The sequence below is a fragment of the Anomalospiza imberbis genome, chromosome 13, assembly GCF_031753505.1.
Source record: "Anomalospiza imberbis isolate Cuckoo-Finch-1a 21T00152 chromosome 13, ASM3175350v1, whole genome shotgun sequence".
NCBI lineage: Eukaryota > Metazoa > Chordata > Aves > Passeriformes > Viduidae > Anomalospiza > Anomalospiza imberbis.
In genome coordinates, this window is record NC_089693.1 from 19,588,912 (window position 1) to 19,595,941 (window position 7,030).

A 7,030-nucleotide genomic window follows, 5' to 3' on the forward strand; every position below is an offset into this window, starting at 1 on the left:
CAGCTCGGAGGCTCTGAAGCTGATCAGCTTGTGTAAAAAGAGAGAACTCAAAGTAATAGCTACCAAAGGTGCATTTTCTGTTACATCTCCTGTTCTCACCCTTTGTTTTGCTGTCATTAGAGTGTTACTTTTGTTACACTGCAGCTGGCAGACTCAGGACATGCATAGAAGGAAGCACTGGAAGTAACAGGCAGTAATTTAAGGTAAAATCACACAACCCTAGTTCTTATCCTCCGAAAGGAGAAGAATCAGGACTAGGGAGGTTTCTTGCTCGGGTATTTACCTGTCTGCTCTTGTCAGTACCAGGCGTACCAACAGATCCACAGAAAGCTCCTTTCTCCAGCTATTGCCTGGTGTTTTACAGGTGCTGGGAGGAGCCCATGCTGCCCTGCACAGCACAGTGAGACAGGAGAGCCCCAGGGACAGAACTTGTGTGCAGTGGGGCTGGGGGGCACTTACAGATCTCATGTCAGATGCCAGGTTTTGCCTGATTTCACTGGAGTCTTAATGGTCCAGATAAACTGCAGTGAATAGCAGATTACCCTTAAAAAACACAAAATCCCTGCAGTGTATCTACAAGAAGCAAGCTATTAACTTTGCACCTCTCCAAAGTGCAGAATGGCATAAATGTTCTTGTAAAGAAAATGAAGAATTAAATCAAGGTAATAAAATTCTCCTGGTTCCTACATGGGCACTAAATTTGAATCAAGTTACTGTTGGAAATGGGCCAGTAGTCTGCCCATGTACAACCACCACTGCAACCATCAAAAGAAAAGGAACTTCCCATAACCTGTGAGCCAGTCATGCAGCTTCTCTTGGCCAGGGAAGAAAGTCTCCTTTGAAACTTCTTTCCATTTACATTACTGGGAAAAAAGTATTATGCTCTGCTATATTAGTTCTTCATCTTATGTATTTGTATTCATACAGGAATTATTGCTAAAGCTGCAATCATAGGACACCAGGGTGTGTGTGCTTCAGCTTCAAACATGAAGACACAACAGGAGACGTTGTCAGGTACTACGTGACAATGTTTTACTGGCATTAGTTACAAATGTTTAAACACCATCCAGACACAGAGCTTCACCATCCCTGGCCCTTTTGCAGCAATGAACTGTTCAAATCATTTCCCTGTGGCAGGAAGCACTTCTCCCTGTACCTTGAAGCCTCAACATCTTCCATAGCAACTGCAGCACACAGTCCTGATCTCTTCCTTGCTGTGAGTGAGAGCTTTTTTGTTGTAGGTTTTAGAGGTGATTCGGCTCAGACTGAGGGGCTAGGAGTAAGGGTGTCAGCATTCTATAGAAATGGCAGAATGTATTTCATCTACAGCCCATCAGCACCCTATTTACTTGTGCTGGGCAGACATGTCCATGCCTAGAGTCATGACTTGAAAATTCTGGTCGTTCACATAAAAAGATTTTATTTTTTACTAGGAATTAGTCTGTGTTCATCTAACTCAACATTCCCTTTGGTGTTTTTGTCTGTTTTTTCCAAATAATTCAAATCCATCTGGAGTCTTTTACAATTTTCTGCAATTTATGCTAATCTTGAACAGATTTCACTTTGTGATTAATTACTTCTTCCTGCAAAGCAGCAACTGGAAATACTGAGCTAAGACTAGTTCTTAGGCATAGTTGTCTGTCTTCCCTAAAGAATTTGAACTTGTTACATTGGTTCTGTTCTGTCACAATTAAAAGGGTTTTCTTTTTCTTCACTCACCAGAAGTACAATAAAAATACACTGTGAGTTTTGTGCTGATCCTAAAGCACTTTACAAGAAGAAATTAATTGCTATGCTACAGATCCAGGAACTGATGGACAGCACGGCAAAGGAGTGTATAAAAAAGACACAGCAGGCCATTTGGGGGCAATAGTATGCAGGAATCCAGGGCCTATTCAACTAAAACATCTCCTACAGTATTTCTGTTTGCATTCTATTCACCACTGACTCACAACTATCCATCATGACTTGACAGCCTCCTTCAATTAAATCAGCAGTATGATTTTTATAGACTTACCAATTTGTTTTGTCGATTTTATTAACGGTTGCTCGAACACAAAAGTAGCAAGATTACAGTCCCAAAAGAAAAGGGTTCAAAGCTATAGCACTGGAGTACCAGGTGAAGCTGCTCTACCATTTCAGCTCCAATACACATCTAGACTGAGACTGGATGTGAGACTAGTCCTCTGTCACTTCACCATCCTCTTCTGTCTCCCAGGGAGGTGTCAATACCTCTGGTTTGCAGAAGACAACTCTGCTTTGGAGCAGCTTTCCCACTTGGACCAGCCTAATTCCCAGGCATTGCTGAGCAGCCTCTCTTGCAAAAAGGACATTGGGAATGAGCCTCATTAACACAAATAGGAGTCCAGTGGTCAACTGCCTTGGCACCCCTCAGAAATGGGAGTACCAGTCACTGCATTTCTTAACTCCCAAATCTGCTGTGTCACTATGCTGATGACCTCAAGCAGTCTCTACTGGAAGCTTCAAATGCCCTTGTGTGATGAGCACATCTGTAGAGGAATTTCTGAGAGAAATGGGTCACGATCTGGATGTGCGTGATTTATATGTTTAAAGGGAAGGTTGAGCTACCCCAGCCTAGGCCTCAGATGTGGGCCTCGGTGAGGCCTTGGAGCCTGTGGCGCAGTTAAGAATAAGTTTGTGGCGCAGTCAGAAATTATGTTAAGGTATAACACAATGTACTGAGCTATCTAGGTGTGAATTAGTATAGGTCTGCAGTGTGAAACTTTAGCCACCTTAAGACAGGAACAAACAATGTTTGCTTGCCAATGAGAGTGTGCTCACGATTGTGAACTATCTAGAAGTGTATAAAAACTACTGTCTGTAAACAATAAAGGGAGAACGTCGGATTAACCATATTGGTTTGGATCTGTGTTGGTTCCTGTCCAGCTCACCTTTTTATTTTTGGTCCCTGTTTCACACATCCAGTTCTTATCACCCCCAGAGGTCCCTTCTGAGATGGCATGACACCTTTCACCACCACATCAGTGTAAAATACACTGAACAGAGCCCCGGTGAACTTGGGCAGAGAGTTACAGCACATTGGAAAATGTCAGTTCACCATGTAAATCTCCCTTTTGCTATTGGGTAACTTGCAAACAGCAAACCGTCAAGGCTCTTTCTTCTGCTGTAGCCAAAAGGTGTCTCTGAAACAGCTTGGGAACCCTCGTGCTGTGTTGGGTACCCTTCCAATACTGCTGCACTGGAAAAATGCCATCTGCTGAGCAGCACACCATGGGCCCCACCAAGGCATCAGGAGCAGGGAGAGGGGGAGGCAGGTAGGAAGTAACAGTGCAAGTCTCCTTTAGAACTACTGGCTTGCTAGAAGGGCTGTCATTACAGCAGTATTGCCAATTTGACAGGAAAAGACAGTGGACACAAACTGCCTGCTTCAGATGCAGAGCCAAGATGGTGTTTGCAAGAAACTGAGAGCTGCAGCACTGTCCCCTCAAAGGAAGTCCCTGTCAGCATCTGTCAAGCACTGCCAGACCCGGCAGTCCTGCCACGGCAGCTCTCAGTCTCCAGAGAACTGGGGACCTTGTGACAATCAGAGCACTGGCCAGGGAGTGGTGACTGGTGACTTCCCCACCAGCTGCTACGGAGCAACTGCAGAGCTGCTCCACACTGCTCTGTGTACAACCTGGATTGAGCTGTGCATCACAAGTTTTCTTGCCAGACAACACAGGCTTTCCCAACATCTTTCCCATAAAAAGGCTACTGGGCAGGCAAATGGTGTCTACCTACACTGAGTAAAAGAGGGTTGCAAATGGTGTAGCCAGAGTTCAGTGGAGCTGTGCCTGCCTAATAACTCTAAGCATCTAACCTCCAAATCCCATTAGTAAGTTTAAATAAGTCTAAGGGGAAATGGTGTCAGATTTACCATAGACCTGGCTCTGGAGTAGCCTCCCTGCTGGGCTGAGCCTGTCGCCCATGGCTGACACCACTGACTGTGCACCTTAGAGGCTTGTACCACTAACAATCACCAGCAAAAATAACTTTTCCATAATACTTTCTTTAATGTTGCATGCCTTTTTAAGGCTCTCTTCTCTTATCCCTCTTCCTCTTTTTATTTTTTTCTCCTTTGATTGTTTTCCAAATTTTCCCTGTTAGTTATTAAATAAATGCCAATTCACTGTGTATTTAGTAATCAGATTATCTGCTAATACCTGCCTAAAGCAGTCACCATTGATTAAAAGAAAGAGTGGTCATTATGTTATTTTTAATACAAATTATTTAGGTCCTGGGGCCGAGATTGAATTAAAGGAGAGATCAAATTAATGAGGGGTTGAATTAAATTCAAAACATCTGATTGCAATATTTCCTATATCTCCAAACTGCCAGAAGAAGACAGTGGTATGGCTGTGAATTTATGTTATTTCATAAAAAAGTATGATCAGCTTGTTTTAACTGCATCTGAGAAGTGTGCCTTACCATGGATATAGCTCAAAGTGCTCAAAGTGCTCAAAATCCACAGCAATTTTGAAAGAGGATATAATGCAAAAGATTTAATCAGAATGTGAGCCACAAAATCTCTGCTAATTTCTTGTTTCACACAATGTAGGCCAGATTTCCAGGCACTCTGTTCACCCACTGCCTCCCCCACAGACATGGGTGCACACAGCCCCTAAAAGCAAAGCTCTGGGGTGGCCACCCTTTGGACACAGGCAAATTTAATGCATTGCTTCAGTTATTAAGATTGCTCTTGAATAATTTTATCTTTTCCACCCTCCCCAAAGTGTCTTAATGAGGGATATGATGTGAAAGCACTTCCCTTGTTTCTAATTTGGATATATTTATTCGTTTTAAATAGCACAGGGAATAAAGATTTCAAGATTGCTCTCTACAGGGAGCAATCAGTGGGCTCAGGACGTTGTCTGAACTGAACTGAGCTCCTCAGTTTTAAAAGTGGTCTTTCTAATCCTGCTTCTTATCCTACTAATCATCAACAATCCCATTGCTATTCCTGCCCTGAGTCTGACTTCATCACAGCAGTACTTGTGTTGCCCTGCATTTCAGTCACTTTAGTGAGACTCTAAACTGCTTGTGAGAAATGCTTTAAGTGACTTGATTGATTGTTTATCTCCCAAGCATAAATGCTAATTACAGAGCTGAGAAGATTGCTTTGTCTTTACTGCCATACTTCCACACAGAAATATAGAAAATTAAATTTTTTATGATTTCAGTGTGTTCCCTTTATACTTTGATCCAGTGAGTGCAGAGGACAGATTATTCCTTCCAATGTGAGAGACTACTTTACAGAAGCAGTAAGCCAATCAAGAGAAAAATCTTGGCAGATTTTGGAAGTTGTGACCTAATTCTATCCTTCACTGCATTTCCTCCTCTCTCCAAAACATCCAAAGTTCAAAACAGCTGCCCTTATACAGAACAGTTCTTCTCTCTACTGAAATAGGTCACTTACAGAATAAAGGCCATAACTGCACATAACCCTCTCAAACACAAGCCAGAGTGCTTCCCCGAGCCATGCATGGCTGGGCTCTGGGATGCCTCACATCTCTGGGAAAGGCCTTCCTTGTGGGAAATGCAGCTGTGTGTTTTACATCCAAGACAGAATGACTTTTCCCTGCTGGTTTTAAAAATCAATTGCAATTACAGTCAGAACAAATGCCCATGTTCGGTGTGCAGATCCCCGATTCCAGAGTCAGAGAATTCCCCTGCCTATGGCAGATCCCTGCACCAGGAGGCTCCATTTGGGATGGAGACGTGCATTTTGCAAAGGTGCATCTTTCAGTCTATGGAGGTCTGAGCGTAGATTAAGAACGCTCCACTGCAGGCCACAGAGCTATGCTGGCTCAGGACAGCTGAGCCCTGCTTGTGGCATGCAAAGGAAAGATAGGACAGGAGCAGCTCTAACGTGTTCTTCCGTGGGTGCTGTTTATCAAATGGTGGAACAGCATGGCCATGAGCCTCAGAACATCTAAACTGTTTGGTGACAACTATAAAAATTCAGAAGTCAGAAGCTCCTCATAAAAAGGCAGCAGATCCCTGGCAAAGCTCCCATGTGGTGGGACCCACAGTTGGAGGTACTGAGGTTCAGTGGCTCGACACCCTGCAGCCATTTGCCTCATAAATCCACACAAATCCAGCATGGTCAGGACTGGCCTTATTAGTGTGTTTCAGAGGCACTGTTATTACAGTTGGAAATTTCCAAATCCAATCTTTTGCTTCTCTTTTCACTCTGTTATATTGTTGGGGTTTTTTTAACCTAACTGAATCAATAACAGTAGTGTAGCATGTTCTTCCTATTGCTTATATAAAAATATAATTTAAAGGCCTAAACTAATGTATGCCATGTATTTCACTACAGAGAAGTTCCCAAGGGATTAAACCAACAAAAAATTAAAATATGAGCTTTCAAATGATGAAATATGTATATCTTCAGTGGTTTACAGAGCTACTGGCTTCTGTATTTACAATAGAGTTCACCCTTATCGTATTAAATCTCAGTATAAAGCTATATTTTAACATTCAGCAAGTCCTGTACCCTTCCAAAATATTCTCACAGCCTCCTTGCAGGCTTCACAGTCATGCAAGTTCATCAGAAAGCGAAGGTGTTTGGACACTGTGGGAAGGAGATTTGAAGCAATGCAGTATCACTGTCAAATGTGTGAATTCTGACCCTCAACCTTCCCTCCTGCTCAATCACAGACACCTGTCTGCTCCAGCAGAACAGGGCATCAGCTAAACTGCTGGCACTTCTCTCTTCCTCACATTCAACACTGACTGATTTTGTAACCAGTCCACTGTGCTGGGAAGAATTCTCTCAGGAATTAAGAAAGTTGCCACATGAAAAAAAAGAGAAAAAAAAGAGCCTTAGTAGCGCATTTCATTCCTGAAGTATTTGTGTGATTACTGCTGGAGGAAGCCCTTCACATGCTGTATCCAGACTGATCTTTTTGCTAAGTCCATGGGCTGAAAAAAGGAGATATATTTTTTCAGTTGTAAGGTGATTCAGAAATCCACAGGTGCTGAGGTGGTTGCCTGAGATATGTGG